Genomic DNA, 12,250 nt, shown 5'->3' with positions numbered 1-12,250 from the left:
TTGACCCTGCAGTCGAGTAAAATGGCTGATGACTAAGCTGCTACTTTCTTGATGTACAATTGATACATAAGAACTACTTCACAGGCTACATCAAGCATTATTTCATTCTTTAGCATATAACTACAGACTTGGGCACCAGTGCTAGAAGCTCGGTTTAAATGTTTCTCTTATGATTTACAAATTATAGATTTTTAATATTCAAGCATCAGGGTAGAAATCGATCAATGGACCAACTCAGCATTTGTGCTTTAGGGTGCACAATTAAATACTTGGTCCTTATTCAGGTATATACATTTACATATACATATACATAAATTTTTTTAAAGTTAGCGGTTGCACGTGCACCCCCACCTCAAACGTGGTCCGCCTCTAATAGTGAAGAATCCATACTGAAAGCAACAAAAGAAGAGAACAATAGCAATAACAAATAATATGACAACCAAAGACAAGGACATACCAAAATCAAAGAACAAGATAGTATGAGAGTAATAAACACAATACTTATATGGAAACTAAACAAAGTCAAACTATCTACCAACCTTCTATTCTAATCCTCGACCTCCAAAATCTTCCTATCTAAGGTCATGTCCTAGGTAAGCTGCAAGTGAGCCATGTTTGTCAAATTACCTCTCCCAAATGCTAAACCTACCTCTACCTCATCCTGATTCCCATTACACCCAACCTCTCACACTTCCTCACGGCATTTGTGTATCTCCTCTTCACATGCCCAAACTATCTCAAGTATCTTCTCCCTCGTCTTGTCCACCGCTGAGGTCACTCCCACCTTATTTCTGATATCTTCACTCCTATTCCATATCATGAATAACTAGCAAAATTCTTGTTCATATACCAGATCTAAGTGATTTTCTGAAGCTGGAGAACAGTTTAGTTGTAGCGAGAGTAAAGTGGATTAGGTTCAAGAACATCTACTGGGAAGAATTTTAGAGTAATCATAGGCTGGTAGTCTGACCATGGCATCAACTGTATTTGTTTTTGTGATCTTTCAATCTCAGCAGTCTGCGTATATAATTAGACTGCTAAATAGTAAAAAATTCTGGCAATTGCATGCATTTTGGATTTCCAGTTCTGCTATAACATTGTTGAAAGAGCCTAATGAAATAACTAGTTAGTACTTTTCTACGCAGATAGATATTAGCATGTCTGTGCAGCTCAAAAAATATGGGATGTCTGCAGCTATGTTGCTTGGACTTTTCAAAAGGGTGCATGTTGGATCCTCCAAGAAGTGTATTTTTTTAGGATCTAACACGGGTGCAACATAAATGTGCCGTATAACTTGGCCTCTATTAGTGTCTCTGCCCTACAACTTTGAGTGTGCATAACCATAAGTAGACACTTAAACTACCATATAGTTGAACAAGTAGATACATGTGTCCCGTGTGGCATCTTATGTGGTGTTCATGCGAATTTCCATGTAGGAACGTAGGATGCATGTGGTTACTTGTTAAGCTTTATACAAATTTTAGTGCTTACTTATATATGCATATCAAAAATTGAAAGGTATAGATGAAAAATGAGGTCAAGTTAAATGGCATATTTATGTATTATGCCTTTTGGATCATCTTAAAAAAAGTATTAGGTGAAATAGGGATAGTTACATGATTCAACTAAAAGAAAAATATATTAAAAATATTATATGTTCTGATATACGATCATCCATCTTTATTGATTCAGACTATATGTAATTATTTTGACATCTGCAAACAAATCACCATGTAACTATCAATATTGATCATTCAGAAAATTGCTATAGTTTTTATTTTAATATAATTACTAAGTCAATTCTTAAGGCGTAATAATAAATATGTCTTTTAATTTCGCTTTCACTTTTATCTATGCTCTCCAATTTTGGGTGTACACAAGTAGGCCCTTAAACTTGTATAAAGTTGAACAAGTAGACATATGCATCCTATGGGGCATCCTATGTGACAAATTCATGTTCTACATGGTGTCCTATGTGCAACATACGACACATGTGTTTACTTGTTCAATTTTATACAAGTTTAAATACCTACTTGTGCACATCCAAAGTTAGAGGTCATATAAGTTCAGGTTCACTGCAAAACTTGGGGGAGGGGGAGGTTGGGGAGTCATCCTTACAGCAAATCGAATACTCAATAGAGTGCCTCGTATGAAAACACAATCTATCCCATATGAGAAATGAAAAGAAAGGAAACTCAACTTGAAATATTTCAAAGGTCTATAATACTCAACATTATACTAGAATAAAGATATTTAAATGCACACATAAGGCCAGTGATGTCAAACAAGTTCCCACAAGGGCAACACGCAATATCAGATATCACAAACCAAAAACAAAATATAAGCCCTCATTTGAGCACACAACAGTAATAATAATCTTGAAATATGAATTCTATAGTTATTTTCCCAACACATAGCATTCTTTATATATTTATTAACTACCCAACTTAATTCGAAAGAAGCTAAGTCATAACCTACCTCGAAACAATAAAATCTAAGGCTAAACTGCTTTAATATGGAGCTTTTCCTTTTCAAACGACCTCAGAATTAGCTACAACATTCAAATATAGCATCTACACTCTAAAAGAAAAACTAATAATACTCATATTGCCCATATTTAAGTTGGGTCTAAAATTAGTTTGAAAAACGAATTCAAAAACAAAAGGGGTAAAATCTGAATTTTCTTTTAGAAAAACATTTCCTAAGGTTATAGGAATCTACATTGAAAATTCACGCAAAAATGAGTTAGAAATGAGGTCCAAATTAAAGAAAAATCATGTTTAGTCTTTTCCAGAAAATTTCTTAAAATCTCATGTTAATACCAAGATTAATGAGTGTTTTGATGATCTAAATCAATAAAAAGTAAAGGAATTAAAATTATGGAGCTTATCCAAGTTCAAAGGGTGAAGAAAATCATAAAAGTTGCAAATACCCAAAGCTCAAAATTCAAAAATAGTAAAAAAATCGCAAAATGGGGCTTATATACAACAGTTGCCGCTTTAGCAGCTAAATGACCGCTAAAATAGTCACTGCTAAAGCGATTGGGCACCCTTGAGTAGTCACTACTAAATCGACCCTTTCATACTAAAATGGCTTACGCTTTAGTGACTCATTGGCTCTTAAGCGCTTCTACTTTAGCAATCAATTGGTTACTTATACGGATGCACCAGCTGCTCCATCAAACCTGAAATTTACCAAGTTTCCAATTGAACCTTTGGGATTCATTCGAAACTCTACAGAAACAAACCATATATACTGCCAAACTATTTTGACATTTCAGACTCAATGATGGCATTCGTTTTTCAATAAAAGATTTTTTAATAAACTAACCCCCCCGGATCCCATTTTTATTATTTTTCAATCGAAGGATCAAAATGCAACATAAAGGTTTCAAACTCAAACCAATTATGCTACTAATCCAAATTCGACATTTAGGATCTAATAAAACTGTCCAAATTGCTATCGGATACTCAAAATAACAAATGTTGACTGAAGACAACTATATTGCTTTTTAAAGCCTCTAAAGACCATAAACTTACAAAAATCATTCTCATCTCATCAGAAATCATGCCAAACATTCCCACATCCTAAAATCAATGTGTAGCAACTACAGAGAAGGGCAAAATAGTCAAAATACATAAAAACAAGATTGCATAATTCTAGTCATTACAACATCCACCACAAGACATTAGTTCATCCTCAAACTAAAAGTCAAGGAAATACCTGAATTGTTAAAAAGAGTTGAGGGTAACTACTATGCATGTCAGACTCGACCTCCCAAGTAGCCTTCTCAACAGGACAGTGTCTCCACTAAACCTTAATCATAAAAATATTTCTGGAACACAATTGTCTAACACCCCTGGCTAAAATGGAAATTGGCTTCTTTAAAAAGATCAACCTCTCATCCTACTAAATAAAATCCCAATGAAGCACGTGAGACTCATCAATAATGTAGCACCAAAGCATAGATTCATGAAAAACTGAATGAGCGACTGAAAAGTTTGGAGGTAAGGCCAACTCATAAGGAACCCCCCTAACTATCCGAAGGATCTCAAATGGTCCAATGTACATCGGGCTAAGTTTTCCCTACTTCCAAATACTTATCATGCTATTTATGGGAAAAACACAAAGGAAGACTCAATCACCAATCCCAAACTTCAAGGTACAAAGCTTACAGTTTGCATAACTTTTTTACCTAACATGGGATGCCCGAAGCCTATCTTTAGTAATCTAAACCCTGCCCAAAGACTCACAAAGTTAGTCAGTATCACAGTGTCTAACCTCTAAAATCACAAACCAACCAATAGAAGATTAAGAACACTTACCATACAAGGCCTTGCAAAGTGCCATGTCAATACTCGAATGGTAGCTATTATTATAAGAAAACTCTGCTAAGGGCAAATGCCATTGACCTCTAAAGTCTATAACACATGCACGGAGCATATCCTTTAAAATCTGAATAGTATGCTCTAATTGACCGTTAGAGTGGGGCTAGAAAGTTATGCTAAGGTCAACCAGAGTACCCAACTTCTCCTGAAAGGTCTGTCGGAAGCTAGAAGTGAACTCTGAGCCTTTATCTAAAATAATAGACACGAGTACCCATGAAGACGAACAATCTAACGAAAATAGATATGGGACAACCTTTCGATGTTGAAGAAAATTTGAATAGGTATGAGATGGGTTGATTTGGTCAACCGATCCACAATGACCCAAATTGTAAGACTCCATAAAATCCTAAGCTTAACTCAGTCTTTTAAGCTTGCTAAGGGGTCCCAAACTTAGAAAATTCTAGCTAAGTATTCAGACTTAGTATTATTTTGGCCTCCATAAGTTGACAACTCTATTTCACGAATCTTATGACCTTAAAGTATCGATCTTTAGATTGATTCATGATCAGGAATGTCAATAGGTGTTTCCAGACGAGTTTTGGATTTTTAAACCTCGTTTGACACATGTCTGGAAACCCAAAACAGTGTATCAATGTGATCTCGATGTGGTGTGTCATCCATCGCATCAACAGATAATTTTTCCCTTAGCTCAATGCAATTTCTAGTGAATCAATGCGGACTTAACGAAATGCTTTGGCCATCGCATCAATGCCAATGATGCGGTGCGGCGCTCTGCACGTAGATAGTTTGGTTTTCAGTCATTAAAAGTCACATCCTCAGGGGTATTAAGGTATTTTACCCACCCTTATTCATCCCAAAAAGCATGAAATTAAGTCATTTCTAGGGAAAAAATCATTCTTTCTCTCAAATTGCTCTCAAGAATAAAATCCTAGGATATCAATTTCAAGATCAATACTCAAGAACACTTTGTCAATCTTCAAGAATTCAAGCATTAAGGTATGTCAAGTGTTAATCCAAGGGTTTGTTTCACACTTGGAGTCCAAGAAACTCTTTTAAAACTTTGAGTAAATTGATTTCATGATTTTCGTGATTGAATTCAAGTGTATTCATGATTATAAAGTTGATTGGGTCTCTAAACCATGACTAAGTGCAAGATTTATGTGCAAAATAGTTAATGTGTATGTAGTCTCATATGGATTCATGCTGAAGCCTTGAAATTGTAAATTTGGTGCTAAAATTGTGATGCTCTCATGTTGTCTAGTGTTATATGCATGTACTATGCCCTTCAAGCGTTGACAAATTGGTCATGTGAGTTGAATAATGAAATTATAGTATGCTAACATGTATTCCCCATTCATGAACAAATTTATGCATTACAAGTGTTTGAGTAAATGTCTCTATGAATGAACTATGGACTAGTATACATTGTTATGACTTTCAAGACTATGTTATGCTCTACTTTTCATGCTATCACGTCCTAGGGATATTTAATACCCCATAATTTAGTTGTTTACCTAAAGACAGTGTCAGTTACAGAATAATCTCAATTATATCACGATCAGTAGTACTCTCAGTTAGTTATAGGACTCAGGAAAAAATCAGTAGTACTCAGTAATCAGTCTCAGTTCAGTATTTAGTTCAGAATATAGTAGTATCCATTTCAGAACTCAGTAAACTCAGTCAGTTCACAGAATTCATTCAAAAATTAGTTCAGTGCTCAGAGAACTCAAAATCAGTCCAGGCCGGTTTAGTATTCAGTTCCAACCTCAGTAAACTTGGTCAGCTAACAGAACTCAGTAGTATTCAGTCAGTTAATAGGATTTAATAGTATTCCGTCTGTTAATGAAACTTAGTGAACTCAGTCCAGTTCAGTCAATTAACACAATCAGTAACAGTTCAGTCCAACCTAGTATAGTCTAGGAATCAGTTTAGTGTCTTTCAGTTGGGAGTAGAATTCAGTACCGAGAGAGCCTAAGGATGGGGCCTCACCCGATAGGTAGGACTGGGTCCCTAGGAGAAATCCCTAAGTTCCAGAACTACGTAGCCAGCGTAGGTTATGAGATGTCACCCGTTAGATAGGACTGACATACTCAGGGATTACTCACTAGTTGGGACTGATCTTAGGGACTACCCACTAGACTAGGACTGACCCCATAGCCAGTTGTCTTTACCCGTGGCACGGTACTGACACCCTTCTAATTGGGGTTACAAATTGGACCCCAACTCAGTTATCTTATTTGGGGCATGCCAGTTAGATGATTACCTCGCACAGTCTTAGTTTCAGATTCAGTATCAGTATAGAACTAAGTTCAGTTCTATAGATTCAAGACTATCAGACACAGTCACTCAGTTCAGTATGAAACTCAGTATAGTTCCACAGAATCAGGACTGTCAGATACAGTCATTCAATTATCAATAATACAGTATTCGTAATCTCAGATATCAGTAAATCAGTATTTAGACTTAGTATCCATTATTATCGCGATCTCAGTTACAATTTACGTATTCAGGCATGTACTCTCATTCAGTTATTCCATTCAGTCAGTATTACTCATGCATATGAACCCATGCATTTCAACCTACTTCACTTAGCATACCATTAAATTCCAAGTACTGACATATATTTTTCTCTTGCGCTATGATGTCTTATATCATAGGCTTAGACATACGGGATCCCTAGCATCCTTAGCAGTTCAGATTTTTAGCAGTCAGAGTTAGTGGTGAGTCCTCATAGTTTGAGGACATGATGATTATTTCAGTAGTTCAGAGTTAGTTGGGGACTTGTCCCATCAACTCCATGATTCAGACAATAGAGTCTTTTCAGACAGATGTATCAGTTTTGGTATTGTTATACCGCATTCAGTTTATTATAGTATTGAACCTTATGGCATGTTTTTCACCTAATTTCCATATTTTAGTGTATTATTGTTCAGCTATTGCAGCAGGTACCAGTCATGGGTTAACTTGTGGTCCTTCGAGATTATGAGCACCATGTAGTGTTCGGGGTACAGACTCAGAGCATTACATAAATGTTGTCAGAATTGCAGGAAGTACGAGGTAATTCACTCATAAAGTTTATAGTGATTCGCTCCCACTTTCACTGAGAAATAGGTAATCTCTGAAGGAAATCACTCAGTCTATGATGTTCAGCCCTTACCTATTGAAATACAAGAAACGAGCTACGAAGTCTGCTACATCTTTATTTATACCACCCCACCAATAAAGCTTCTTCCAATCACAGTACATTTTGGTCACCCTTAGATAGATGAAATATCTAGAGTAATGTGTCTTCTCCAAAATAAATCTTACTCATCGGCCAATTTTCAGCACACAAACTCGACCTCCAATCCTTAAAACACCATCAGGATCAAGAGATGTTGACTTAACTACACCATTCTACACCTTATCTCCAATCACCCACAAACTATCATTATCAAACTAGTGCTCAAATATATTCCATCAAGTAAGATCTAGTATCAACAAAGGCTAAAACACATTGGGTTGTCGAAAAATCAAGTTTAACTATTTGGTTAGCTAAATACTGAACCTTCAAGGCTAAAGGCCACTCCTGGGTCAAAAGATGAGCAAAGCTCCCATACTAGTCAACTTCTGGCTCAAGGCATTCGCAGCCACATTAGCCTTGACCGAATGATATAGGATAGTGAGGTCATAATCTATAAGCAAATCAAGCCAATGTCGCTGCCTCCTATTAAGATTTTGCTGGCTAAAGAAGTACTAAAGGATACGATAGCCTAAGAAAAGATCACAAGGAACTCCATACAAGTAATGACACCACAACTTCAACACAACCACTACAGCTGCCGACTCCAAGTCATGGGTAGGATAATTTCTCTAATGAGGTTTCAACTAACGAGAGGCATAAGAAATCACCTTATCATCCTACATAAACACTGCACCCAAACCAACACTAGAAGAATCACAAAATAGGATAAAACCCACACCTTCCTCAGGGAAGGTCAAAATAGGAGCCAAAGTCAATGACTCTTTGAGTTTTTGGAAGCTTTTCTTACATACATCCGACGACTAAAATCCATTTTCTTGAGTCAACTTGGTCAAAAGAGATACAATAGATGAGAAACACTCTACAAAGATTCAATAATAACCCAAGCCAAACCAATAAAGGTCCAAATCTCTATAGGAGAAGTAGGTCTACCCCAATCAGAATCATTGTTATCTTGGCTGGATCAAACATAATACCATCCTTGGTCACTACATGAACCAAGAAAGAGATAAAATCCAACCAAAACCCATACTTCAAAAGTTTGGCATATAGCTTCTCATCACATAACCTCTGAAGTACAATCCTTAAATACTTCACATAGTCATCCTCACTCTTGGAATAAACTAAGATGTTATCTATAAATACAATCATAAAAGAGTTGAGATACAATTAAAATACCTGGTTTATCAACTCATGAATATTTTAAGGGCATTTGGTAATCCAAAAGACATAGCTAAGAGCTCATAATGACCGTACCAAGTATGAAAATCTTCTTTAAGATATCCGAAGCTCTAATCTTCAACTGGTGATACCTGAATATCAAAGCAATCTTAGAATACACTGAAGCACCCTAAAGCTGGTCAAAGAGATAACCAATGCGAGAAAGTGGATACTTGTTCTTAGCCGTCACTTTATTTGACTATCTACAATCAATACACATAGACATAGAACCATTCTTTTTCTTCACAAACAAGAGTGGAGCACACCAAAGAGATACACTAGGCCAAATGAATCCCTTACATAATAAATCTTGTAACTGCTCTATCAACTCCTTCAACTCAACTAAGGCCATCCAATAGGAAGGTATGGAAATGGTCTTGGTGAATGGATCCATATTAATGGCAAAATTAATATCACAATTTGGAGGCATACCAGACAAATCCATAGAAAACACATCCATGTACTCACAAACAACCCAAATAGTATCTATATGAGGCACAGAGAAAACACTAGTATCTCAAACATAAGCCAAATAAGACAAACACCCTCTCTCTACCATATAACAAATATGTACAAAAGATATAACATCGGACTCGTATTAAGTATACCCTTCTAAGCAAACCTCGGTATAGCTAGCGTAGCTAAGGTTACAGTATTAGCTTAACAATCCAAAATAGTATGATAAGGAGCTAATCAAACCATACCTAGAATAACATTAAAATTAATCATATTTAGGATAATCTAGTCTACCCAAGTCTCACAACAATGAAAGGTAACCACACAAGATCTGTACACCCGATCCACCACTAAAGAATCTTCTACGGGAGTAGTAGATAAAAAGGCATAGCAAGAGGCTTACATGCAACATCAAAACCAGAAGCAAAATATATAGACACATAGGAGAATGTAGACCTGGGGTCAAATAACACACAAGAAAATCTATAGCAAACTAGGATGGTACCTGTAATAATTACCTCAGAAGCCTCTTCTTCAAGTCTCCCAGATGTAGCATAACACTGACCATGTCTGCTTTCGAACTGATTAATCTCATGAACACCTTAACGAGCTCTCCTACCCCTACCTCTAGCACCATTGGCACTACCCTTACTAATCTATGAACCACCACTCACTGTAGAATGCAGAGTAGGTCAAAGATGAAGCTGAGAACCCTACTGAATAGGTCCATACATACATTGAAAGCAATCCTTGGTCACATGGTAAGACTCATCACATATAAAGAATCTCCTATGGCTTGACTTAAAAAGGTGTGGATGAACTAGAATGATTGTCCTGGACTAAAGAATTGATCCTAGAGCCTTCACTCATATGACCCGATACTTGGCTACCAAAATCTGCAGAACCTGAAGGTCTACCATCTTATCCCTGCAATACAGCCTGAACCGTCCTACTATGATGATCATAGGAATCTTTACTAGAAAATATACCTCAAGAGGTGTGTTTACTAAACTCACCCTAATGACACACCTTCTTGGTGCGTCCTTGAGTAACTTAGATAATAGACTTGTTCATCTTAGCATGCTTAATAATAATTTGGAAAAAAGTCCCTAAAACTATAGTCTACGTTGTATCCAACTAATGTACTATCTAACCCTATCACAAACTTTTGAAACCTCTAATAGTTAGTGGAGATGCTAGTAGTTGAATATCAGGATAAGATATGAAAATGTGCCTTAAACTTGGCAACAGACATAAAGCCTTACCCAAATAATCAAACTAATATCTCATCTGATCTCTTAAGCTATACGGCACAAACCTCTCTAAAAAGGTCTTAGAAACTGAGTCTAAGTCATAAAAGGTGAACCCAAAGATCAACAACTAGCAAGCGATCTCCAACAATCCCTAGACATATCTATCAATTGATAGGTAGTATAAGCAACTCCATAAGACTCGAGGAATCCAATATGTAACTTTTCCTGGTAATCAATCCAAAACTCATAGGCATCCTCATAAATAGCCCTACTAAACTTGGGCATACCAAGCAAAAACGTCGCAAATCTTTTCTGATCATCAAAACATATAGCTATACCCAAAGCAACCGAAGTAATAATAAGTCTAATAGGCAACGAGGACACACATGGAGGTGCCATAGATGATGATTGTACATTAGAAGAAGAAATACCATAAGAAGATATAGGCATTAATGGTGTAATATCACTCAAACTTTGAGGAATACCAGGTACACTCAAGGAAACACCTTCTAAATGGCTCAAGAGATGAACCAAAAAACCTTGAAGCACTAGGGTATCAAATGAACTTTGTGGAACCTGAGGTAGCCTCGCAACCCCTATTTGATAATTATTTCTAGAATACACAACCTCAGGATCGAGAAAGTCCTCCTTAGCATGTACTCTAACTGGAGTAGCTCCTAAAGACTGTCTGTTATGTCTAGGTCAACTATGACCCTTTCCTTCTCCTCGAGTTAGGGCTTCCATATCAGGTTCCAGCTTACTATCTCTAGCCTCTCTAGACCTAGTCTTCACCATATGTGCAGAGAAAAATGGAATACAAGTTTAGAATATAGTGTATAAACAACCTATATGACAAATATCAAATTAGAATTTTTTTTCTAGATATATCTTATAGCGTTTCAAAGATAGATACGGGCATCTACGTAGCGATCAGTGAGACTGTACTAGACATTCTGCTCTTACACTTATAAGACTAATAAATCTAACACTCTGATATCAAGTTATGACAGCCCAAAAATAAGGTCATGATGGCACTTGCCGAGGCCCAGCCTTGACAAGTAAGCCAACCACAAAAAGAAAAGAAAACTCCATGAGTAATCAAAAAAGCAAGGCGAGACTTCTAAAATGGAGTCAGACTAACACAGATTATAAATAAATAAAAGTCTAAATGAAATAACATAAACCATCCAAAATATGGTATCATAATATAAGAGTATCTAAGTATAATATCTAAAATTAAAATACAAAATCTATCTCTAATCCAAAATAAAGACAAGGCAACAGATGGGATGAGATTTGGAATCCACCCTGAATACTAAAATGATCCAGTGCCTCAAATTCTGATCAAACTCTGCCCAAAACATCAGCCAACATGTGTAGTACTCGAACTGGGATCTGTATTAAAAGGGTACACTAGGAGTGAGTACTGTCCACTTGCACTCAGTAGGTATCATAGGGCCACTGAGAAAAGCAAAATGTAAGATAAGTAAAGAAAAACTATAAGCATGTCACATGCAAGAAGAAGAGTCCCAAACGGTAGCTCATATAGTCTCTACTAACAGTTTTAATATATACACAAAAATGAAAATAACATAGATACACATGAAGAGTATACTGAAAATAAACACATGTCAAGAAAAACTAAGGAAATCATGAAAGATGCATGTGCAATCCAATAAGGATAGGATGACTGGTGAAAGTTATCATATAACTTTTTGTATACACCTACC

Source organism: Capsicum annuum, chromosome 9 (assembly GCF_002878395.1).
Source record: "Capsicum annuum cultivar UCD-10X-F1 chromosome 9, UCD10Xv1.1, whole genome shotgun sequence".
Classification (NCBI taxonomy): domain Eukaryota; kingdom Viridiplantae; phylum Streptophyta; class Magnoliopsida; order Solanales; family Solanaceae; genus Capsicum; species Capsicum annuum.
This window is presented reverse-complemented; position numbering follows the sequence as displayed.